Below are 27,440 nucleotides of genomic sequence, written 5' to 3'. Positions count from 1 at the left end.
GACAGACAGAATATGCCTTCCTTGGAGCTGACAGCCTGAATTTGGACTTGTAACCTACTAGTCTGTGAGAGAATAAACTTCTGCTTGTTGAAGCCAAAAAAAGGAAATTAAGAACTTACTTTCAAAATATAATCACATTTGAAAATATGAACTGCTGCTTTTATTTACTCTTACCACAAAGAAAAGAAAAACCACCAATATAATAAATGTTGAACATTTTTGAAAAAAGATAGCTTGTTCCCAAGTTTTCATTATGATACGAAGCGAGAATATGTTAAAAAAAAAAAAAATTTTTTTTTTTTTTTTAGGGTAATACAATTACGATAACAATATCTGGATTCTGGTATATGCCCTGCACCTTTGAGAACCTATGGGCAAGAAATGTATAGAGTACACAGATCTAGTAATAGAATACCTTTATTCCCTCTCTAACAAAACAAAAAACCCAAACCCGTTGCCGTAGAGTCAATTCCGCCTCATCGCGACTGTCTTTGTTATTTAGTACTGCTATAACAGGAATATCATAAGTGGATGCCTTTAACAAAGAGAAATTTATTCTTTCCCAGTCTAGTAGGTTACAAGTCCAAATTCAAGGTGTCAGTTTCAGGGAATGGCTTTCTCCCTCTGTCGGCTCTGGAAGAAGATTCTTGTCCTCAACCTTCCCCTGGTCGAGGAGCTTCTCAGGCGCAGGAACCCCAGGTCCAAAGTACGTGCTCTGCTCCTGGTGCTGCTTTCTTGATGGTATGAGGTCCTCCTGTCTCTCTGCTGGCTTCTCTCTTTTATGGCTCAAGAGATTGCCTCAAGACACAATCCAACCCTGTAGGTAGAGTCCTGCATCATTAACACAACTGCCATACATCCTCCCTCATTAACATCATAGTGCTAGGATTTACAACACAGAGAAAAATCACACAATACTGGGAATCATGGCCCAGCCAAATTGATACACACATTTTGGGAGGACATAATTCAATCCATGACAGCGACCCTACAGGACAGAGTAGAACTGCCCTGTAGGATTTCCAGAGAGTGGCTGGTGGATTCGAACTGCCAACTGTAGCTCTTAACCACTGTGCCACCAGGGCTCCATTCCCTCTCTAATAGTCCCTATTTGGGAATATATTTGGTCTCCTTTTTCAAATGAAATAGTTTTAAAAACAACAAAATCGAATAAGCTCAGTATCTTACATCTGCATACACGCCGTAGAAAGAAAAATGGTTATCAAAAAGTTTAGAGGAAGAATCTAATTTGCTCTAGAAACCTTCAACTAAAGTACAATTTTAAAAAAATTACAATGGAATAACCCTCCATTGCTAATAAGGAAAGGCAGTGACTTAGAAGCTATGTCTTTAGTGTATTCATTGCAGTCAAGTTGATTCCAACTCATAGCAACCCTATAGGACAGAGTACAACTGCCTTATAGGGTTCCAAAGGTGTAAATCTTTATGGAAGCAAACTGCACATCTTTCTTCCATGGAGCAGCTGGTGGGTTTGAACCACCAACCTTTTGGTTAGCCGTGGAGCACTTAACCAGTGTGCCACCAGGGCTCCTTATGCTTTTCGTAGGGACCAGAAATGTCTGTGACTGACCTCTCCCATCTCAAAACACACACAAGTTCTTTTTAAATGAACCTGCTATGTCAATCAACTGATAAATGACAAATAACTAATTGATGTTTTTCTTAGCTGAAGTTCTCTATAAATCAAACCATGAGGGAAGGCATAACTGCTAATGCTTTATTAAGAAGTGCAATTCCAGGGAAATAAAAGTGAGGGAAAAGACATGTGCGACAAGGAGAAATGGGAAGTAATATTAGCTTTTAAAAGAGCAATGGTATTCCAGTGGTAGAATTCTCCTTTCCCATGGAGGAGCCTGAGGTTCAATTCCTAGCCAATGTACCTCAGGCATAGCCACCACCTGTCAGCAGAGGTTTGCATGTTGTTGTGATGCTGAACAGGTTTCAGCAGACTCCAGGCCAAGAGTGATTAGGACGAAAGTGATCCACTTTTAAAAAATCAGCTGTTCAATGTCTCCAGGAGTTGGGGGCTTCCTTGAAGGAAGCAAACAACAACTAAATGTCTGATTAAGTATGTTCCTTGGAAACCACTGTTCAAAATCACCAAAGACTTGTAAATTCTATAATGTCATTTAGTACAGCTTTATTTGGTACATTGGTATAAACATATGTACCGTCAGTGAGCACACATCTAAAAAGTAAACGACTTCCATTTTGAAAACTCTGAATGGTTGTTGGCAAATGATCTGACTTTTCAAAAGACTCCAAGAAACAATACATGGTGATATTTATAATAACAGAGCTTCATCAACAACCTGGTGTCTACACCTTAAACATTCAAAGCAGCAGAGGCACTCTTTTCTGCATTTACTCTACAAGGTATTTTGGGTAGGACCAGCATTTTGCTGCATTGTGGAACAATACTGATAAGCCCCAAATAATGGAATTAACATCTTTGCTCAACAGCTAAAGCCATGGGGAAGGAAGAGAAAAATAATGACAAAGGAAGAAATTAAAACAGAAAGTACCCTGATTTGAGAAAAAAAAAAAAAAATTCAATTTAAGAACTCATCTTAAAAGACCCACTGTTTCTAATATGAAATCAAGGTCAGAGCTCCTATGTAAGTGAAAATAGCATAGTTTTTAAAAATGTGCATATCATATGCCCCTTACCCTTAAAAAAGACCAAGGAGCCCTGGTGGCGTAGTGGTTAGGCACCCGGCTGATAACCAAAATGTCTATGGTTGGAACCCACAGCCTCTCCACCACAGAAAGATGTGGCAGTCTGCTTCTGTAAAGATTACAGCCATGGAAACCCTTACTGGGCACTTCTACTCTGTCCTACAGGTTCACTATGCGTTGGAATCTACTCGGTGGCAACGGGTTTCTTTTAGTTAGTTTTGTTAAGAGAGACCACCGTTAGTATATAAAAAAAAAAAAAAATAGTGTATTTTATCACTATGTAAGAGAAGTATCAGATATTTTATTGAAACACTCAAGATGAGGTAGGCAGGAATGCGAATATTGTTTCTAAGTAAGGTTAAAGGTATATTCCTTTTTCTGTTGTCAATTCTTAGTGTTCTAATAATACCATTTGTGGGGAGGGTGAGGTGCATCTGATCTCAAATCAGCTTAATCTCTGTGTTTAACAGCTAAAGAATTTTATAAAGAAAAGAAATTGAATTAAAAAAAATCTAGACAATGTTGTTTAATCATTAAAACCAAAAGAACATATGTAGTTTAGAAATACCACTATATTTTAAATCTTAATATTATGGACAGGAAAGGACACTGTAGAAAGGATAATGTAATGATGATATTTGTTTTCCAACTACAGTGTATTTAAGCGTGTTCTGGTAAACATGAGCTATGAGAGAATAGTGGTTTGAACCTACCCAGAGGTGCGTTGGAAGACAGGAGTGATGATCTGCTTCCAGAAGGCCATAGCCTTGAAAACCCTATGGAGCAGTTCTACTCTGCACATGTGAGAAACCATTAAAATCAATATGTTCTAGTGTATTCAATTTCCAAAGAATAATAAAGCATGCTAAAGAGACACTTAATGAATTCTGCCTCCTTTTGCAAATACCTAGTGGTAAATCAAAATTTAATTTGTATTTTTGGAGAAAGCACTTAGTGGTAAATCAAAATTTAATTTGTATTTTTGGAGAAAGCACACTTATGGTTTATAGCTAAGGTGGAATTAAATGACCGATGAATTTGGTCCTTTCGATGTTCTACCCCCTCAGGAATGCACCAAAACTGGCCGGACACACTAGAAATTGTTGTGATTGAAGCTCGTTGGACTAACCTGTTCCTTGGAGGCAATTGATTCACAGGGCCAAGGAGCTGCAACATTGTCTAGAGAAGCTGATGCCAAAAGGAAGGGGCAAGTGGAAGGGAACACCATCGGCAAAAATTAGAGTGACAGGTCTGGTATAGTCACAGAGACAAGTCAATAATTACAATATTTTGAATATTTAGGACTGCTGTTTCAGGGTAGTACTGTTTTAGAGTCTGTTGGCCTAACTTTTTAACAAGATAATAACTTTCAAGTTTTGAAAATGTAGTGTCTTGTCATATTTTAGATGTCCTAGTCCATAACTTTCTATCAACATTTACTACTCACTTGGGCAAAACAGGAGCCCTGGTGGCACAGTAGTTAAGTATTCCCCTGCTAACCAAAAGGTCAGCAGTTCAAATCCACCAGCCACTCCTCGGAACTCTGGGGCAGTACTACGCTGTCCCATAGGGTCACTATGAGTTGGAATCAACTGGACGGGAACCTGTTTGGGTTTGTGTGTGTGTCTGTGTGTCTGTGTGTGCGTGCGTGCAAACATGATCTGGGATGTGGGAACACACACACACACAAACACACGCAGATTACACTACACCCCTGACATTCTCTGGGACCTGCTCTTGAAACCATCTACTAATTAAAAATTATGACTATAATATATGATTTTCATTATCAATTGCATATACCACAACAAGCAAAAACTATCAATAAAGGTGAGTGAAGATGTGGCTCCTGGGTTAGTTGCTAGGCTTTGTCATAGCAAGAAGACTTACTCCCTTTCATCAGCTTTGTTACACACCTTTAGGGTTGCTATGAGTCAGAATCGACTTGACCGCAATGGGTTTTGTTACACACCTATTCAGATTGTGTGTCAGCAGATTTACAAATTACTATGTCATCAAACTCCTGGGTCACTTGGGAATGGTTGAATTGGTAAACACTATAAGTCCTATAGCAAACATATTATACACAGTTCGGGAGCCTTTGCACATTAAAAATGCAAATCTCTATTCTATAAGAATGTATTTATATTAAATTGTCTTGTTTATCTAGGAATACCACAAGTAGTTGGTTTTAACAAAGAGAAATTTATTTCTTCCCAGTAAAGTAGGCTAAAAGTCCAAATTCAGGGCATTAGCTCCAGGGAAAGGCTTTCTCTCTCTGTCAGCCTTCTCATCAATCTTCCCTCGGGCTAGGAGCTTCTTCGCACAGGGGCCCCTGGTCCAAAAGAGGTGCTCTGCTCCCAGCACTACTCTCTTGGTGGTATGAGGTCCCCAACTCTCTGCTTGCTTCCCTTTCCTTTTATGTCTTGTGAGATAAAAGGTGGTACAGGCCACACCCCAGGGAAAATCCCTTTACATTGGATCAAGGATGTGACCTGAGCAAGAGTATTGCATCCCACCCTAACCCTCTTTAACCACAGGCAGAGATTATGATTTAAACACATAGGAAAATAAAAAAATGGAGGACAGCCACACAGTACTGGGGATCATGGCCTAACCAAGTTGACACGTTTTTTGGGGACACGATTCAATCCATGACATAAGTGATAACTTTTAGAGAAATCGGTCTTACATAGAAATAATATGTGTTTAGAAGCCATTCATGGTCTACTTTGGATACTCCATTTTCACATTACTAATTTTCTTGCCTTTTGTCCTTCTAGCCATTTCTTTAGTATTGGCCTCCCCTCAGAGAATGAGAAAGATAATTGATGAAATGCAAACTAGTTTATTTCACTATTTTTAAAATGATTGGAAGTTGAGAGAGAATAAAATTAATACATTAAATGTATTTGGGGTTATTTTTGGATGCTACACTACCAATGGTATTATCCTTGAATCCAGTTTTAAATATGTTCAGCTATAAATTACAAAATAATGTTTCTATAAACCACGAATCACTGTGAAATCATTTTTAAGAAGAAATTTTCACTATATAGCAGAGACATAGTATTCAGTCTTTAAAAGCCTCATTCTCTTTGGTAAGCATAACAAGCAGCTTAGTGTCTGCCATGTTTATGACAGTGCCATACAATTAGGTGACTCACCTAATAAGACTTCACAGCAGAGCAACAATTGCCAGCTTTTCCTCCCTATCACTTAGATATAGACCTGGTTGCAAATAAAAACTAATACATAGTGGGAACTCTTGGAACAAACTATTTTTAATCTTTGTGGTTCACAAATTGAAAAAATATAAACATGTCTTTGAATTTATTATTTTAAGTTTGCATGGATACAAGTCATCAATGTCAGCCCCTTGGATAGTGATTGAATGAAACATCTACAAAATGAATCTGGGAAAGTGGGTGGACCTGAGAAAGGCTTCTTTTGTGTTGAGCTCAGAACCAGCCAGTCATTTCATCTTTTCGAAATCATTGAGATTTAAAGACAGATTTTAAAAACTATTAATTTATAGGCTTTGAAAAAGTAAAAATTAAGGCGGGGTCTGCTTCTACATTTTAGGGGGACGTTGGTAGTTCAGAGATAGAATTCTTGCCTTCCATTCAGGACTTACGTTCAATTCCTAGACTATGCACCTCAGGCACAGCTATCACCTGTCTATCAGTGGAGGCTTGCCTGTTACTGTGATGTTAAACAGGTTTCAAGTGAGCTCCCAGAATAAGACAGACTAGGAAGGAGGGGCAATCTACTTCCAAAAATCAGTCAATGAAGACCCCATGGATCACGATGGTCAAATCCACAACCCATCAGGGGGATGGCTCAGGCCCAGGCAACACTTTGGTCCATTGTGAAAATGGAGTGGCCATGAGTCCGGGGCCACCTCCATGGCAGTTAACAAAAACCACTAAATTCTATATTTTAGGGAAACTTAGGTAATGCTGAAAAGCTCCTGGGAAAGAGGAAATCTGTTATCAAGGTCTTAGTGGGTTATGACCCAAATGTGTGCTTTCAAAAATAGGTGGGAAACCAGTTTTAATATTTGACTGGGAGAAAATACTTCAGTCAAAGCAAATTATTCATACACAGATGGGTAGATAGACTTCACAGAGTACTAAAGTACTACAGCTGCTAACCAAAGGGCCGGCAGTTCGAATCCGCCAGGCGCTCCTTGGAAACTCTATGGAGCAGTTCTACTCTGTCCTATAGGGTCGCTATGAGTCGGAATCGACTCGATGGCACTGGGTTTCTGGGTAAAGGCAACAATAGCTTCAAGATCGGTGGATAAGGAATCCAGGAAAAGAATCTTAAAGAGCAAGATAAGAATGTGTGTTCCTCATCTAAAGGATTAGAGATTAAGGAAGACTTCAAGAAAATTAGAGCAGAAATACAGTAGTGACAGTGTCTTGTGATAACCTGGTCTTCCAGGAGCTTCCACAAGGGAACAGGTCTCAAGTAACGCTTAAAAAGCCCTGCGGATCTGCAAGGAAAACCCTTCAAGTATTTCTCAGTCTTCAATTTGGAATATATTTACCATCTAATATATCAGACAGGGGGCACTGAGGAAACGATGCCTCCCAGACCACAGTAGTCAGTTTTCCTTTAAATTCTTACATTAAGCTCTGCTTCATAGATTGAGGTTGCCATCTTCTTTCGGTTACCTAGAAAGTTTCTTCTCAAAAGCTCTACACATGCCTCAACAGATCTGAGATAAAAGGAAATCTTCTTACTCCTAATCAAGAAAGATAATGGTCTAGGTCTTTCAAGGAAAAAAATATTTAAATGCTTACTTTTCCATCTTACTGTGAGATGGAATAAAAATAATAGCTAGTGTTTATTTGGTGCTTATTCTCTGTTTGGTACTATTCCAAGAGTTTTCCATGTATTATTTGATCATAAAAAACAACTTAATGAAGAAGTTATTACTACTATCTCCATTTTACCAATGAATGAATAGAGGTAGGCAGTCTGGCTCCAGAGTTTCTGCTCTTAACTATTATGCAATATTATTTTTCAAATTTCTTGAAAAAAAATCTTATTTACTAAAACATTAAGTTGAGCTGCTTAAACAAGATAAAACTAAGTTTCAAATAATTAATTCTTTCTATTTACAATGTAAAATATTTGAGCTATCTCTAGTACTACTTAGAGCATGCCATTATTTATTTTTATTGGAAAAATAATTAACAGACTAAAGAAATTGATATATGCATATATGTGTGTGTGTGTGTATATGTGTATCTTTTACTTTGCAAAAAATTTTTATATATACATTTTTTGCAAGGCAAAAACCCAGACAGAACTTATTTTTTATTAGAAGGTTATTAAATCCCCAAACACTAAGTTGATATACTTTTTTGGTACAAGGAAAAATACCTGTTTATGAATTTTGAATGTACAGTATTTTCTGGTTAACTTAGATGTTTTCATTAGAGTGTGTTGTTAGGTGCCCTTGAGTTGGTTCTGACTCATAACAACCCTATGCACAACAGAATGAAACACTGCCCAGTCCTGTGCTATTCTCACAATCCTTGCTATGTTTGGGCCCGTTGTTGCAGCCACAATGTCAATCCATCTTCAAGCATGATGTCCCTCTCCAGGGACTGGTCCCTTCTAATAACATGTCCAATGTAGATGAGTCAAAGTCTGCCATCCTTGCTTCTTCTAAGGAGCATTCTGGCTGTACTTCCTCCAAGACAGATTTTTTCCTTCTTCCGACAGTCCCTGGGGTATTCAATATACCTTGCCAACACCATAATTTGAAGGCATCAATTCTTCTGCGGTCTTCCTAATTCATTGTCCAGCTTTTGCATGCATATGAGGTGATTGAAAATGGCTTGGGTCAAACGCACCTTAGCCCTCAAAGTGACATCTTTGCTTTTTAATGCTTTAAAGAGGTCTTTTGGCCAATGCAATATGTCACTGAATTTCCTGACTGTTGCTTCATGGAAGCAGCAGTGTAATGGAATAAAGACAATAAAATTGTCAGGAAGACATTTTTTATTTTCATCCTAAATATATGGCACAAGTACTAAAGCTGTTTAGAATGGTTTGAAATTCCATTACTCGAATGTATTACTTCACTCCTTTTAGCCAACCAAGAAATCTTTTGTTGGGTCACAGGTCTTATTTTTCTTACCTTTACACTGGCAATGGTAATATTTTTTAAGCCCCGATAACAAATTCATTTTGACTATCATGATAAAACAATAGTCCATTAAGTCCATGGGGCAGATGTTATACATGGTCATGATATTTATTTTATTTATTGCCCTGCCTTATTCCACTGAGAATCTGAAGAAAAATAAATTATTATTTCCTCATCACAACAAGAAAATTACTTTGTCTAATGTTGTCTTTTCTCTCTAATTAGGTATTAAATGTTTATTTGTTATTCTCCTTTTAATTACTTTTAAAACACCCTTTATTTCTGAATTATATTACTGAACTTTCAGTAAATCAATACACAGTTCTGCATTTAATTAAATTTTTTTTTAATGATTCCCCCTTCTTTAATTTGGTTCATTTATATCTCCCTTCAGTTTTTATTGAATGGGAATTACTAACTTCTGTATCACAGCAAGAACCAAACAACACACAGAATATTCGATATTTAGGATTCTGCAACTGTGTCTACGGCTGCAAGAGGCAGGTGGTTGATGCCCATGTACTCACGTATGAGAGCTGTGTGTGTGTGTGTGTGTGTGTGTGTGTGTGTGTGTGTGTGTGTGTGTGCTGCAAAACTGGATAGTGAGGATGATTCCCAACTCTATCACTCTGTTGAGCAACTGAAATGATGGGTACACAATCACTCTAAATACTTTGTATCTTAATCTTCCCCCTCCATTAATTACACTCTTCAAGTTGGGCACCCATTCTTACCCTGCTTTTCCAAATTATTCCTCCTTCACTAACACGAGCTCACTGCCCCGTAAGTTTCTCCTGTAAACATTGGAGTTGCTTTTGTCAATTTGATCCCATATAAAGAATTCTTAAAAGAGCACGATGCTCAAGACAAACATTCCTTACTAATTAAGTGAAACTATTGCTTGGTTTGGAAACCCTGGTGGTATAGTAGTTAAGACCTATGGCTGCTAACGAAAAGGTCAGCAGTTCAAATCCACCAGGTGCTCCTTGGAAACTGTATGGGGCAGTTCTATTCTGTCCTATAGGGTCGCTATGAGTTGGAATTGATTTGTTTTAAAGAATACTTCAGGGGATATTTTTGGATTAAAGTTTAAGGTTTAAAGATTATCCCAGGGCAATAGTTTGGAGGGTTCATCTAGCTTTTATAACTCCAGAAATTCTGGATTACATGGTTATTTGAAATCCTGTTATACATTTTTCCCCTTTTGATCAGGATGCTTCTATAAAATCTTTGACTAAAACGTTCAGTAGTTCAGTAATGGTAGCTGGGCAACATCCAGTTCTTTTGGTCTCATGGCAAAGGAAGTAGTTGCTCATGGAGGTAATTAGCGACACATCCCATTTCCTCCTCATATTCCTGACTCTCCTTCTTCCTCTCTTGCCCCAGGGGAATAGAGACCACTTGTTGTAGTTTAGATGGACACTTGCAAGAACACATGCTTTTAAGATCATGGAATTTGGTGGCGGATTGACCCACTGGCAGATAGCACTTCTGTCATCTTGAGTTATTTAGATGTCTCAACTGAAAAAGGAAGAAAAAGAAACCTTTTTCAAAGTGTTTTTTTATTAAATGAGATGATATACATAAAATAGAGCACAATGACCAATGCATGGTCATAGTAAAAACAAATATTTCTTGAGAACCTGCTATGTGTTAGATTGTTTTAAATACTTTGCTTTTGTTTTCCAAGTATCCCAAAAATGGTATAGCACACATTGTTTCAATAAGTAAGCCGCCGTTGTTAAATTCTCATCTTATTGCTAATTTCATTGTTAGATGTTATTGTTAGGTGCCATCGAGTCATATTCATCTCGTAGTGACTCTACGTACAATAGAAGAAAGGCTGCCCAATCTTGTGCCACCTTCACAACCTTTGCCATACCTGAGCCCACTGTTGCAACTACCATGTCAGGCCATCTCATTAAGCATCTTCCTCTTTTTTTCTGACACTGTACTTTACCAAGCATGATGTCCTTTTCCGGGAACGGTCCCTACTGATAATATGTCCAAAGTACATGAGATAAAATCTTGCCATTCTCACTTCTAAGGAGCATTCTGGCTGTACTTCTTTCCAGACAAATTTGTTCATTCTTCTGGAAGTCCACGGTATATTAATAATCTTCACCAACACCATAATTCAAATGCGTTAATTCTTCTCCAGTTTTCCTCATTCATTGTACAGCTTTTGCATGCATATGAGGTGATTGAAAACACCACGGTTTGGATTAGGTGCATCTTAGTCCTCAAAGAGACACCTTCGGTTTTTACCACTTTAAAGAGGTCTTTTGAAGCAAATTTATCCAATGCAATGCGTCCTTTGATTTCCTGACTGCTGTTTCCATGGGCGTTTATTGTAGATCCCAGTAAAAAGAAATCCTTGAAAACTCCAATTTTTTTCCATTCATTATGATGTTGCCTATTCGTCTAGTTGTGAAATGTTTTTTTTAAGAATGGCAGTCCATGCTCATTTCATTAACTAACTCCATGTTATGTTTACTAACTACATGTTTATGTTGAGATGTAGCCCATACTGGAGGATGTAGTCTTTGATCCTCATCAATAAGTGCTTCAAGTCTGTTCACTTTCAGGAAGCAAGGTTGTGCCATCTGCATATCACAAGTTGTTAATGAGTTTTCTACCAGTCCTGATGCCACATTCTTTTTCATGTAGTCCAGATTCTCAGATTACTTTCTTAGCAAACAGACTGAATAAGTATGGTGAAAGGATACAACACTGAAGCACACCTTTTCTGATTTTAAACTATGCAGTATCCCCTTGCTGCCTGTTGGTCTATATATAGGTTGCACATATGCACAATTAAGTGTTCTGGAATTCCCATTCTTCACGATGTTAGTCATAAATTGCTATGATCCACACAGTAAAATGCCTTTGTATAGTAAACACCTGTCTGGTATTCTTTGCTTTCAGTCAAGATTCATCTGATATCAACAATGATACCCCTCATTTCATGTCCCCTTCTGAATCCTGCTTGCATTTCTGGCAGATCCCTGTTAATGTACTGTTGCAACTGTTTTTGAATTATCTTCAGCAAAATTTTACTTGAGTGTGAAATTTATGAAACTGTTAGGTAATTTCCACATTCTGTTGGATCACCTTTCTTTGGATTGAGCACAAATATGGATCTCTTCCAGTTGGTTGGACAGGTAACTGTCTTCCAAATTTCCTGGCATAGATGAATGAGTGCATTTGTTGAAACATCTCAGTTGGCATTCCATCAATTCCTGGAGCTTTGTTTTTCACCAATGCCTTCAGTGCAGCTTGGACTTCTTCCTTCAGTACCATCAGTTCGTTCAGCTTGTGAAATGCCGAGTGTGTTCTTCCTTTTTCAATTTCTAACACAAGGTCTTTGCACATTTCGATGTAATACTTTTTCTTCTCGAGCTGACCTTTGATATCTCCTTTTCAGCTCTTTTACTTTATCATTTCTTCTATTCACTTGAGCTACTTTATGTTCAAGACCAAGTTTCAGAGTCTCTTCTGACATCCATTTCAGTCTTTCCTTTTTTTCCTGTCTTTTTAATGACAGTTTGCTTTCTTCACAAATGATATCCTTAATGTCACCTGGAATTGGTGTTCAGTCATTAGTGTTCAATGCATCAAATCTATTCTTGAGATGGCCTCTAAATTCAGGCAAGATATATTCAATATATTTTCTTCAGCTTCAACTTGAACTTGCATATGAGCAATTGGTGGTTTGTTCCACAGTCGATCCCTGGCCTTTTTCTGAATGATATTGAGCTTCTCCATCATCTCTTCCACAGATGTAATCAATTTGATTCCTTTGTATTCCGCTCAGTGAGGTCCATGTGTATAGTCATAGTTTATGTTGCTGAAAAAAAAAAACTACTTGCAGTGAATAAGTCATTTTTCTTACAAAATTCTAATCACAGGCAACATTTCTATCACCAACACCATATTTTCAAACTACCTATCCTGCTTCTTTGTTTCCAACTTTTGAATTCTAATCATCAGTAATTATCAATGCATTTTGATTGGTTGATCAATTTTAGAATGCAGAAATTGGTAAAAATCTTAAATTTCTTCATCTTCGGCATTAGTGGTGCATAAATTTGAATAATAGTCATATTAACTGGTCTTCCTTATAGGTGTATGGATATTATTCCATCACTGAGGGCACTGTACTTCAGGATAGATCTTGAAATGTTCCTTTCGACAATGAACGCAATGCTATTCCTTTTCAGTTTGTCATTGCCAGCATAGTAGACCGTATGAATGTCTGATTCAAACGGCCAATACTAGCCATCAGCTTACTAATGTCTGGGATATTCATCTTCAAGCATTCCATTGAAATGTCCAGTTTTCCTAGATTCATACTTTGTGCATTCCACATTCCGATTACTTTACTGACGAATGTCTGAAGCTGTTTCTTATCATTTTGAGTTGTGCCTCATCAGTAAACGAAGGCCCCAAAAGCTTGACTCCATCCACATCACTGAGCTCGACTCTACTTGGAGGAGACAGGTCTTACTTTGAGGACTAATTAATTAAAAAAAGAAAGAAAAAATTCTCTTCTGGGAAAAATCACTACCCAAAATTACTTTTTTAAGAATGGAAGTCCATGCCTCATTTCATTAACTAACTACATTTGACTCTCCAGTGAGCCTTCACATTTTGCATTTCTCTAGCTGATGCACAGGTCCTCCTTTGCTCCCTTTCTTTCAGTTGCCTAGAATTATAGCTGAGGACTTTAGTAATAAATGGCAGATGCATCCTGAATACATCCTAGTGAAATGGATAGGGAGCAACTGTTACAGTGTTATCAGTGCAAATGTTACAAGAACAGTGCTGTAATTGTTTTTAAGTGAAGAGTTATCAGCAGAAGCAGTGAGCTAGTGTTATATTTAGACATACACTGAGGGTGAGAAATATTCACAGCACCAGTATTTGAGAATGAATGCACTTTTCCTGATATTTTATAATGCTAGTAAGGAAGCATCTCTCATCCCTGCAATAACTAGCACCCCATAATTGATTGAAAACAAGTTATATATACATATTTATATAAAACCCACCGCCTTCGAGTCGAGTCCGACTCATAGTGACCCTATAGGACAGAGTAGAACTGCCCCATAGAGTTTCCAAGGAGCGCCTAGTGGATTCAAACTGCCGACCTCTTGGTTAGCAGCTGTAGCACTTAACCACTACGCCACCAAGGTTTCCATATATATGTGTATATATACGGGCAAATATAAAATACATACAAAATTCATGACCTTTCCTTTGTAGTCTCTTATCTTAACCTCACAAAAGGGCCAGTACTGAACCTGTGAAACTCTAGCTGCCTTGACATAAGAAATACAACAGAGGAAAAATATCAAGTGTTGAGATCTTTGAAATGGCAGATACCAACAATGTAACATTAGTATTTATGACAATGCTTCACAGTAATTGGTAGCACTGTGGCTTGTTTCCAAAATGTGCAATACATTTGTGTTTAAGAGACTGTAATATTTTGGCAGGCAAATTTGAAATTAAAATTGTTTTATATTAAGGATTGACCTAATAATGATGATTTTAGTAACATTATTTATCAATAAACATCTCTAAGTTATAATAAAAACTATGAAATACAAAAAAATTATTTCTCCCATCTAATTCAGAGATAAGGTATCTATATACTTTATATTATTCCACTGCTGAATATACAATATTATTATCAGTGCCAGACCACCTGACTAATCAAAAGAAAGAGTAATTAGTAGTATAAATCCAATAAATATTTTACATAGGGCATTGTCTTAGTCATCTAGTGTTGCTATAACAGAAATACCACAAGTGGTATTTTACAAAGAGAAGCTTTAACAAAGAGAAGTTTATTCTTTCACAGTCCAATAAGCTAGAAGTCCAAATTCAGGACATCAGCTCAGGGCAAGGCTTTCTGTCTCTGCCGACCTTCTCATTAATCTTCCCCCAGACTAGGAGCTTCTCCAAGCAGGGACCCTGGGTCCAAAGGACATGCTCTGCTCCTGGCACTGCTGTATTGGTGATACAAGGTCCCCTCTCTCTGCTCGCTTCCCTTTCGTTTTTATCTCTTGAAAGGTAAAAGATGGTATAGGCCACGCTCCAGGGAAACTCTCTTTACATTGGATCAGGGATGTGACCTTAGTAAGGGTGTTACAGTCTCACCCTAATCCTCTTTAACATAAAATTACAATCACAAAATGGAGGACAACCACACAATACTTGGAATCATGGCCTAACCAAGTTGACACATATTTTTGGAGGACACAATTCAATCCATGATAGGCATTATATCAGTAGTCATAGAATATACAATCATGTACGAGGAAATTCATGTATAGAAACATAAAAAAACAGATATATAAATGCTGTAAAACACAATCTAGTAAACGCGATGTACGGTATATGGGAGGTAAAAGTCAAATGTTCAGAAGGGGAGAGATTACTCCTGGCTAGGAAAAACACTGAAACTAGGCTGAATGTGTTGGTCAAACTAGAAGTGAACACAACACAGACAAAAACATACCAGCAGGAATGTGATTTTGTCTGGAAGGAAATTAGAGTGTGGAGATAGATGTGCACCCTGAAAGCTAGTCAAAGGAGTTTGAACATTCAAAAATCATTATGCGTTTCAAGTGGTATAGTTATATGGTGCAAGTTTGGTTTAGAAAGACTACTCTGCAATGATGTCCAGGTGAGTCTGGAAGGAAGGGAGGCAGAGATTGATCATAAAGGGGCCTATAACAATAATCCCAGAAGAAGTGATTAGGTAACTAGAGTAATCGAAGTTGAAATGGAATAAAAAGTTTTGTAAGGTACTGTCGAATTTGATTGAATAGAATTTAGCAATTGTTGTTTAGGAGTTTCGAATGATATGTGATTTTTATCCTACCTGAAAGCAAAAAGTTACCCTGCCACAGATTTAAGGATGCTGGGTGAAGGCACAAAGCTCCTGGATCAGGACTTTATTACTTACAGCAACAGCAGTAGCCAGAGTACCATCATTTTCTAGTGCTGGTTCCCTGAGCCCCAATTCACACAGAGCAATGTGAAGAAGTTCAGGTGACACCTATACACACAGTCAGTTGCATTACAGAAGAAGAACCCAGAACATAGGGAATCTGAATCTTTTATAATAGGGGATAAAGGTGTCTTCTTCCCTTTACTCCAGAAAGAGACACAATCTCTAACCTCCAAAACTGTAAAAAAAAAAACCTGCCTTTTCTCCACAGGGAGGAAATTTTTCTATCCTCTAAAGTTGACCACTATTCAAAAGTCTTTGAAAAGACAGTCCAAACAAAAGAACTCAGTGCCTTGTTGGAAAACTGTGCATAAATTTGAGATCATTGGAGATATTTCCCAATATTGTTTGAATGTGGGAGGATGACACAGGGACAAGGTGTAAAAATGATTAGGCTTTGAATTTGACTGACTAGAAAGATGGGGACTATTAGTATTAGCAATAGTGAAAAAAGGTAAAAATAGATTTCAGGGGCCGATAACAGACATTTTTTAGATATACTGAGTTTGAAGTGTTTCTATAAATACACATTGGAAATATGGAACTAGAAAGTTAGGAAATACAAATATTTTTTAATCATTTACTCCAAAGAGGTGATTGAGGAGGTAATTAGAGTTCATAAAACTAAGGACAGTAAATGAGGCAAATGAAAGAAAATAATACAGTATCACATGTCCAAGAGTGTTAGGAGGCAAGAAAGCAAAAAAAAAAAGATGAAAAATAGAAAGAATCAATGTTTCAGAAGTTAAAAGAAAGAGGCCTTTTACAAATGGATAGGTGCATAATAGTTTCAAGCATTAAAAAAAGAAAATGAATATGAGAACCACAAACATGCACTCAGTACCAAGTATTGTACACATGGGAGACATGTATGTGTTTAATAATTTCATTTTAAGTTTGTTGAATAGAAAAAGATAAAAGAACTGGATTTCGGAGGATAAAAGAATAAGGGAGATCATTGGAAACCATGACATTTTTGAGACATTGTTAACAAGGGAGCGTTGGTATTTGATGACAATTAATTTTGAGGGTAACAGGATTTGGGATTTGAGTAGGTATTATTGGTTCTGTTTTTCTATGTTTTGTTTTTAAAGAAAAGGAGAGACCTGTTCATGATTCAGTAGATTAAAGATAAATAAGGCTGAGAGGGGTTCATTGATGGAGCAAGATCCCAAAAAAGAGAGGGAAGGGGATGGGTAAAGAATACAAGTGGTGTTTACTTTGGGAAGAGAGGGACATGTTAAGATTTAGGTACATTCCAAGATGGAGAAGAGAAAAATGAAAGAAGCTTCTGACGTATGGTCTCTATTTTCTCAGTAAAATAGATAATCAGATCAAGAAGAATCAAAAATATAGGAATGGGAGGGAACTTATATCTATTTACTGAACAATCTTGTGTTAATTATTCCTTTTTTCTGAGGATAAACACGAATGTTAGAGGTGTGACATTTTTGCATAAAATCCACAAATGTTAAATAAAATAGTCAAGCTGGGTTCAAAACCACATCAGTCTTACACGAAAGTCCATGCTCTCTTTAAATGCTATGGTGGAGTTGTGGTCTTAAGGGGAGTGGAGAAGATTTATAATGTACTCTATGAGTGAAAAGCTGGAAGCACTCACTTGTCTATGCCAAGAAATTTGGAAGACAGCAACATGACTACCCAACTGGAAGAGATCCATATTTGTGCCCATTCCAAAGAAAGGTGATCCAACAGAATGCAGAAATTATCAGAAAATATCATTAATATCACATGCAAGTAAAATTTTGCTGAAGATAATTCAAAAACAGTTGCAGCAGTACATCAACAGGAATCTGCCAGAAATTCAAGCCAGATTCAGAAGAAGACATGGAACGAAGGATATCATTGCTGATGCCAGATGGATCTTGGCTGACAGCAGAGAATACCAGAAGGATGTTTACCTGTGTTTTATTGACTATGCAAAGACATTCCACTGTATGGATCATAACAAATTATGGGCAACATTCTGAAGTATGAGCATTCCATACCACTTAATTGTGCACACATGAAACCTGTACATAGACCAAGAGGCAATCGTTCGAACAGAACAAGGGACTACTCTGTGGTTTAAAATCAGGAAAAGGGTATGTCAGGGTTGTATCCTTTCACCATGTTTATTCAGTCTGTATGTTGAGAAAATAATCAGAGGATCTAGCTGAACTATATGAAGAAGAGCGTGGCATCAGGATTGGAGGAAGACTTATTAATGGCCTGTGATATGCAGATGACACAACTTTGCTTAGTGAAAGTGAAAAGGAGTTGAAGCACTTACTGATGAAGATCAAAGACCACAGCCTTCAGTATGGATTACACCTCAACATAAAGAAAACAAAAATCTGCAAAATTGGACCAATAAATAACAGCATGATAAACGGAATAAATATTGAAGTTGTCCATGATTTCTTTTTACGTGGATCCACAATCAAGGCCCATGGAAGCAGCACTCATGAAATCAAATTATGTATTGCATTGGGCAAATCTACGGCAAAAGACCTCTTGCAAGTGTTAAAAAAGCAAAGATGTCTCCTTGAGTACTAAGGTGCACCTGACCTAAACAAGACCCAAGCCCTGGTATTTTCAATCACCTCATATGCATGCTAAAGTTGGACAATGAATAAGGAAGACTGAAGAAGAATTGATGCATTTGAATTATGGTATTGGTGAAAAATATTGAATGTATAATGGACTGAGAGAACAATGAACAAATCTGTCTTAAATGTATAGCCAGAATGCTCCTTAGAAGCAAAGACGGTAAGACTTCATCTTATGCACTTTGGACATGTTATCAAGAGGGACCAGTCCTAGCAGAAGGACATCATGCTCGGTAAAGTAGAGGCTCAGTGAAAAAGAGGAAGACCCTCAATGAGATGGACGGACACAATAGCTGCAAAATGGGCTCAAACTGATCGGTGATTATGAGGATGATGCAGGACTAGGCAGTGTTTTGTTGTACACAGGGTCGCTATGAGTCAATGGCACCTACCAACAACAACAACAGAAAATGAGATGAAATATCATTAGGGAGAAATAAAACAACTGCTGAGAAGCAGTGAGTGCCAAAGAGAAGCTGGTTTCTTCACTTTTTGTTGAAGCAATCAGCCTAATTTCGTGATTTTTCTTTAGCAGACAGAGGATTAAGCCTAAATTTTCAATCTTTTACATAGACTTACTTCACTGTGAACCCTTTCACACCAATAATACAATCGTTTTCAACAGATAACAAAAACAAAACCACCACTGCTGCAACAGTCTGGTGCTGGAGTTTCTCCTGTAGGGCGACTCTGCAGACTCCATTGTTGGTTTGTAAACATAGAATTCAGACGGCCCCTTATGTTACGCTAACTAAAAGCCAAGTCCAGAATACATGTAAAAGAACATATCTGTATGTAAAAGAACATATTTGTATGCAAACTAACCTTCTATTCAACCAAATTCTTAAATCATACAATTGAATATTTTTTCCAAATTTCTCTCCAGATATTTGGAAAGAAGAAATCAGTCATTTGTGACATAAAATTGAGATTGACATTAAAAAGAGGATCGTGCATTATGTGTTTTAAAATGAATGGAAAAAAATTAACTTGATTTTGAAAGTAAAAATAATTCAGTATAAAACTATTTTTATTTAATTATTCCGAACAAATATTGTATTTGTTTTCCAACCTTCTTTTATGTAAGATTTTTGTTGTTGTTGTTTGGCTTACTCTCATTTTAGATTTCTCACCTTTGGTTTAATTTTGGTTTAAAATTCCCTGAATTTTAAGTCTAGAGAACTAGTCCATCTTCTCTAACCCTAGCTTTTCCAGTGCTTGTATTCCTGCTTTAAGTTGTAGCTTTCTTATCCCACTTTTCATATCTCAGACCATAATTTGGTGTGGTGTACCCATGCATCCCATCTCTATGGAAACCAAGATGTAGGCGGCACAAAGAAGATTTTATTAGAAAGTTCACTAGAGCAAAAGAGTCAGTGCATACAATTTACTTCCCCAGCAGACTCAGCAAATTGGACTTGGTAAAGAATGTTTGCCTTTGTGGAACTTTCCTAGGCAAATGAAATATTTGAAAGCCATTCAATCTTCCCAACAAAACAAAAACCAGGCTGTAGAGCTATGCTATTGTTCTCTCATCCTCATGCCCAGAAAATAAGCAGGTTGGAGCCTCTCTGTGATTAATTACCATTACGATATAACAATTCATGGACAGATTTGACAGTTCAACTATTTATAAAAACATTTTTTGAAGAATATCTCTCTGTAAATAGATAAAAGTGATCCCAGCCTATCATTCACCTTCTCCCTTTGAAACTCTAAACCACCTCTGGGGTCAGGAGACTTAGGTACATCGAAGGAATTCACAGTGCTCCTTGGAGCATGGATAAAGATGAAAAAATAAAAATGATCGTTTACATAAACACTCCCATCAAAAGAAAGATACAGACCTGTTAGTTCAGAAAAGGCAGCATGATACAGACCTGTTAGTTCAGAAAAGGCAGCATGATACAGTAGAGAGAGTACCACTCATTAAGCAACTTGAGGCTACTTTTAATGCACCCCTGATAAACTATTTCTTTGGCAAGTTAATCAAGGTCCCTACACTTCAAACTGGGGACTTTGAAAGCACAAATAGTCAGTCAGCGTCCGAACATGAAAGTTTAGGCCTTTGGTTTAATTTTCCTTATGGCCTAGCACAATATGTATTGAATGAATCAATAAATTAATAATCATAATAAAGATTGACATGGATTAGTTTTAGTCATATTGAGAACATAAAATGATTTCCATAAAATAATTTAAAGATGGGCATGGACATCCATTACTCCTAAATCTCTCTGTAACCTATGCCCTGATTTCAGTCATAGCTATTTAGCCATAGGTGTTAATCACTGCTCCTTCCTTCTGGTCTTCTTTTAAAAGGTCGGGGTTATTTCTGGCAGGTAAGACAAGTGTTTTGTTCAGTGTGAACACACACCACAGTGCAGCCCTAGGCACCTGAGAGAAAAGGCTGCCAAAAAAGAGGGAAATATCTCAGGAGAAAAAAAAAGATAGGGAGCTAAAAATACAACATAGACGTAGTTGTTTACTTATCATCTAATTTATATGGTACCCAGTGCCACAGGGTAGCCATTTTTAAAAGAACAAAGAGTATCTAGAAATATAGTGTCATCTGTGGCCATACGTAATGCTGTGGCCATTTAATATGAAGCAAAGTGTGCTTCTTGCTTGATCTCAAGAAAGATAATTCAGAATCGAGAGCTTAATCTCAAAGGAGAGTTTTTAAACTCTCTAGAGGCACACCAAGTAAATAGAGTTTACCATTTTCAGAAAACACTGCTATTATTCAAGTCAGAGATATGGCTGGTGGAAGATTTTAAAAAGACTTGGAAAGATCACAACAGCAATCTGGCTTTTAACAAAAACGAATATTTTTATGCAGGTTCTCACTCAATTTACAGAGTAGGAAGACTTACCTGAACGCTAATGCAATGGGGTGCCTATATAGATGGTTTAAACTATTAATGGTGACATTATGTAAAAAAGGTTTATGGATGGGTGGTTTTAATACGGGTATTCCCCTTACAGTAGGATTCCAAACCGATGACTGTGTTGTAAGTTAGTTCTGACATAAGTCCAATACTTCTTTTTTTTTTTTAGTTTTCATAGCCTGCTATACAGCAGTGTTTTGAACAGTAAATTATAATACTGAACATGTGAGAATGATAACATCGGCAAATTACGTGCTGCAACATAGTATGTAGTACATATTACTAATATAAAAATTAATGATATGGTGTACAAAAAAACAAAAACATGGTCATAAGCGTGGTTTGTCATAACTCGAATATGTTGTAAGTTGGGAGTTATTTGTATTCATAAATGTGGTCGTTCAGCAAATTTTCTCCTGTGCTTCCAATATAGAAACATATCATTTTTTGATACTATATTATTCTTTGTCAATAGTTAATACTTCTTATTTTGAATATGCTTTATTATCCTGCTTCACATTTCTCTGTTCATGTCTACCAGTTGATTTCTTAAATTATTTTCCTTCAGCCCTCTTATTACCACTATAGGATTTTTCAAAAGTCTGGTTTACTATATTAAATCCTCCTATTGTGAGTTCCCATTGGTGGTGTAGTGGTTAAGTGCTACGACTGTTAACCAAGAGGTCAGCAGTTTGAATCCACCAGGCGCTCCTTGGAAACTCTACAGGGCAGTTCTACTCTGTCCTATAGGGTCGCTATGAGTCAGAATCAACTCAACGGCAGTGGGTTTGGTTTGGTTTTGGTTAATTGTAAGTTCAGTAATATTTTGAGTTCCAGGGATCTATCTGACATTAGGATGACTTCATCAAGCATAAACATCGACATGAAAGAAAATATTTAAAAATAAAAGGCCTGGATTGAAAGGAGAGGTCAAATTTTGCAGGGTGTTCTGTGTCTTGAAACTCCTCCTGTTGTAATTATCTGAAGTCCTCGGCTAGGTAACTATTGAGGGACTCTTGCAATTGTCCCTTTTCTCTACATAGATCACCACATTAATTAAAGGAGGATCACTGGGGACAGGTTGCTGTTCTACATCTGTAAGTATTTTTAGTTCTTCATTTTCTAAAGAGAAAAAGGCATAAAGAAAAAGGTTGCTTATCGGCCAAATTTTCTGATACACAGATATTCTCAAAATGGCCTCTGGAATGTGCCTTAACAATCCTACTTCTGCGCATTTTTTTAAGGAGGTCATTATCAACTTTGTACATATTTCATGACCTATAATGTACTTCTCTGATCAGATTTCAACTGAGCTAGTAAAGGAATATGGATCAGGTACTTGCTGTAACCAAGATGCTGAAGTTATGTTTATACCATAACACAACTTTAAGTGTGAAAGCTTAGTGAGACAACTGATAATTGATTAGCTGCACAGTGCTTCAAGTCTACATAGAATTAGCGCAGTGATGGAAGAACCTAGAGCCTGAGCTACAGGAATGCCAAACAAAGTGTATCCACCCCTGGGACTTCTGAGAATGGTTTATTACATTACACTGTATAAAAATACACAGACAAAAACAAACTGACTGATAGAAACCACTTCAGTTTCCTCACCAATTTCCTTATTACATTTTTCTAAGGCCCAGCTCCTACTACCTGCCTGTCAGTTTATTATACCGTGGTGGCTTGCTATGATGCTGGAAGATATGCCACTAGTATTTGAAATACTAGCAGTGTCACCCATGATTGACAGGTTTTAGTAGAGCTCCTAGACTAGGACAGGTTAGGAAGAAATGTCTGGCAATCTACTTCTGAAAACCGTATGGATCACAACAGAATATTGTTCAATATAGTGCTGAAAGATGAGCCCCCTAGGTTGAAGGACACTCAAACTACACAGTGACTAGGACAAATTCACAGCTTCTGGGAAACAGAACCAGGAAGATCCGCTCAAGAAGCTAATTTCTGAATGACTACATAACACTGCCTCCCAAGCATGCCTGTATGTCTGAATGCATATTTAGGCCTACGTGCATACCAATGTGTTATGTTGAAAATGTTTACCAATTGCTATCGATTGACATGTGTCTCTCCCCACCCCCAGCCCACAAAATATGTAATGGAATCCTAACTTCTATATCTGTGAATGTAACCATATTTGGAAATAGGGCTTCCTTTGTGGTGTTAATGAGGCTATACCAGTGGGGTACGACCTAAACCTAATCAGTTCTCAGTAATACAAAGCGCAGATTAGACACAGAGGGCACATACTGGGGACGACAGATGCCATATGAAGATTGTCAAAACCAAGGAATACTTAGAGTTACTGACAAGGAAGCAATCAACACGGCCAAGACTCTGATTTTGATGTTTGGCCTCCAGAATTGTGAGAAAATAAATTTCTGTTCTTTAAAGCTGCCCACTTGTGGTATTTGTTATAGCAGCCTTAGCTAATTAAGACACCAATGTTTACCTTAAAGAATGGCATTCCAGGTACTTAAGCTTGATTTAATTCTCTAAAAAAAATTCTGCCTTTTAAAAATCAGTCTTCATGTCTAAGAAAACAGCTGTACATTATGAACCATTTGAGTTTAATGGAATTCACTAACAGCCTGTATTCCTCTACATTTCGATAATACACTTAAAGTATAACAATTATATGGGAGCTTTTATTAACTCTACAATTTAAGCACAAGTGTAAGAAACTAGTATAAGAAACCCCCACGTGTCTGTCAGTTCATTGTACTGCAGGGACTCACGTGTTGCTGTGATGCTGAAAGGTATGCCACCAGTGTTCCAACACCAGAAGGATAACCCATGACGGACAGGTTTCAGCTGATTTCCAGACTAGACAGACCAGGAAGAAGGATCTGGTTGTCTACTGCTGAAAATAATTAGCCAGTAAAAATCTTACAAATAGCAGCGGACCACTGTCTGAATATGAGCCAGAATATGAGCCTCTCAGGTTGGAAGGCACTCAAAAGATGACTAGGGAAGAGCAGCCTCCTCAAAGTAGAGTTGAACTTAATGCCGTGAATGGAGTCAAGCTTTCAGGACCTACATTTGCTGATATGGCATGACTCAAAATGAGAAGATACAGCTGCAAACATCCATTAGTTGTCAGAATATGGAATGTATGAAGTACGAATCTAGGAAAATTGGAACTAATCAAAAATGGCATGGAACACATAAACATCTGTATCCTAGGCATTAGTAAGCTGAAATAGACTGGTACTGGCAATTTTGACAATGCTGGGAAAACAACTTGAAGAGGAATGGCATTGCATTCACCATCAAAAAGAACATTTCAAGATCTATCCTAAAGTACAACACTGTCAGTGATAGGATAATATCCATATGCCTACGAGGAAGACCAGTTAATAGGACTATTATTCAAATTTATGCACCAACCCCTAAGGCCAAAGATGAAGAAATTGAAGATATTTACCAACTTCCTCAGTCTCAAATTGATCGAACATGCAATCAGGATGCATTGATAATTACTGGTGATTGGCATGTGAAAGTTGGAAACAAAGAAGAAGGATTGGTAGGTGGAAAATATGGCCTTTTTGATAGAAATGATGCCTGAGATCGCATGATAGAAATTTGCAAGACCAATGACTTCTTCATTACAAATACCTTTTTTCACCAACATAAGTGGAGACCATACACATGGACCTCACCAGATAGAATACACTTGAATCAAACTGACTACATTTGTGGAAAAGGACGACGGAAAAGCTCAATATCATTAGTCAGAACAAGGCCAGGGGCCAAATGTGGAACAGACCATCTACTGCTCATATGTAAGTTCAAGCTGAAACTGAAGAAAATTAGAACAAGTCAACGAGAGCCAAAGTACAACCTTGGGTATATCCCACCTGAATTTCGAGACCATCTCAGTGATAGATTTGATGCGTTGAACACTAATGACTGAAGACCAGATGAGTTGTGGACTGATATCAAGGACATCATACATGAAGAAAGCAAGAGGTCATTAAAAAAAAACAGGAAAGAGAGAAAAGACCAAAATGGATGTCAGAAGAGGCTCTGAAACTTGTTTTTGAGCATCAAACAGCTAAAGAAAAAGGAAGAAATGATGAAGTAAAAGAACTGAACAGTATGGATAGCACCTCAACATAAAGAAAACAAAAATCCTCACAAGTGGACCTAACAAGCAATATCATGATAAAGGGAGAAAAGATTGAAGTTGTCTAGGATTTCGTTTTACTTGGATCCACAATCAACACCCATGGAAGCAGCAGTCAAGAAATCAAAAGATACATTGCATTGGGCAAATCTGCTGCAAAGACCTCTTTAAAGTGTTGATAAGCAAAGACATCACCTTGAAGACTAAGGTGCACCTGAACCAAGCCATGGTCCTTTCAATCGGCTCGTGTGCATGTGAAAGCCGGACAGTAAATAAGAAAGACCAAAGAAGAACTGAAACCTTTGAATTGTGGTGTTGATGAAGAATACTGAATATATCATGGACTGCCAAAAGAAAGAACAAATCTGTCCTGGAAGAAGTACAACCAGAATGTTCCTTAGAAGCAAGGATGGGGATATTACATCTCACTTACTTTGGATATGTTATCTGGAGGGATCAGTCCCTGGAAAGGAACATCATGCTTGGTAAAGTAGAGGGTCAGCAATAAAGAGGAATACCCTCAACAAGATGAATTGACACAGTGGCTGCAACAATGGACTCAAGCATAGCAACGGATTGTTAGGATGGGGCAGTACCAGGCGGTGTTTCTTTCTGTTGTACAGGGGAATGCTATGTGTCAGAATTGACTCGACGGCACCTAACAACAACAACGTAAGAAACATTGAAATTTACGTAAGAAGAAAAAAACTTTAACAGCTACTCATAAGTCTCCAGATCCCTCTCGATTTGACTTTAAATGCTGTCATATATCCCAGAAACTCATATCTTCTAGCTCACTTCTATTAAAGAATTTAGAAAAAGCAAAACAGAAAAGATAAAAATGCAAGCTCTTAAAATAATACCGTTTCTTTCTCCCATTCTCTCTCTCCAGGGCATACCAATTCTTTTAAACTCAGTTGATAACATTATAACTACCAGTGCTTTTTTGTTTAGTTAAAAAATATTTGTATATACATCTATGTATAATACGTTGTGGTTGTTAACTGCCCTTGAGTGGGCCCTGACTCATGGCAACACTATGCAAAATGGAAGGAAACAGATTAAACCATTGTGATCCCTAGGATTTTCATTGGCTGATTTTTGGTAGGTAGCCAGACCTTTTTTCCTAGTCCATGATAGTCTGGAAGCTCCACTGAAACTTGTTCAGCACGATAGCAACATGCAAATCTCCATGGCTTCATATGTGGTACACTGGCTGGAAATCAAACCCATGCCTCCCACATGAAGTGAGAATTCTACCACTCAGTCACTACTGTCTCCATATAATGTTGTTGTTGCTGTGTGCCATCTATTTGATTTCCACTCTTAGCAACCCTATGTGACAGAACAGAATTGCCCCATAGGATTTCCTAGGCTAAAAACTTCATGGGAACAGATCTCCAGGTCTTTTCTCCCACAGAGCAGGTTGGTCGGCTCTAACTGCCGACCTTTTGGTTAGCTGTTATGTACTTAACCATTGCACCACCAGGTCTGTTTCCTGCTTCCTTGGCCTCTCAGCCCTTCAGGCCTTGCCACCCACATCTGCCCTGGTGGGGCAAGCATTCCAAAGCTCTGTAGCTCCACCGATAATTTCCTGGAGGCACCCCATTCCGCCAGGAAGTCTCCTGTGCAAAGACACTCAGCTCTGTCATTCCGTAGGTCGGCTCCAGGCTGTCTCGTGCTTGTCTCTTGGTCCTGCTGCTGCTGTTTCTCTGCTGCTGCTTCCCGCCATCTGCATTGTCTCCAGTGTAACAGCTCTCCTCACTTCCTTCTGAGTCCTCACCAGATTTGTCTTTGATGTCCATAATCCCACCAATAGTCTCTTCAAGGCAATCTAGGTGTTTATGATTAGGTATTTTAAAACTCTTCCAACATCTACCCATTCAGTTTCAAA

General features: G+C 37.7%; 1 protein-coding gene across 3 annotated transcripts in view; it reads right to left on the bottom strand.

The window, feature by feature from the left end:
* SNCA (synuclein alpha) overlaps positions 1–27,440 on the bottom strand; it is a 136,591-nt gene that overhangs the window by 17,690 nt on the left and 91,461 nt on the right. The window lies entirely within an intron of this gene.

The sequence above is a fragment of the Loxodonta africana genome, chromosome 5, assembly GCF_030014295.1.
Source record: "Loxodonta africana isolate mLoxAfr1 chromosome 5, mLoxAfr1.hap2, whole genome shotgun sequence".
Lineage (NCBI taxonomy): Eukaryota > Metazoa > Chordata > Mammalia > Proboscidea > Elephantidae > Loxodonta > Loxodonta africana.
This window is presented reverse-complemented; position numbering and strand designations above follow the sequence as displayed.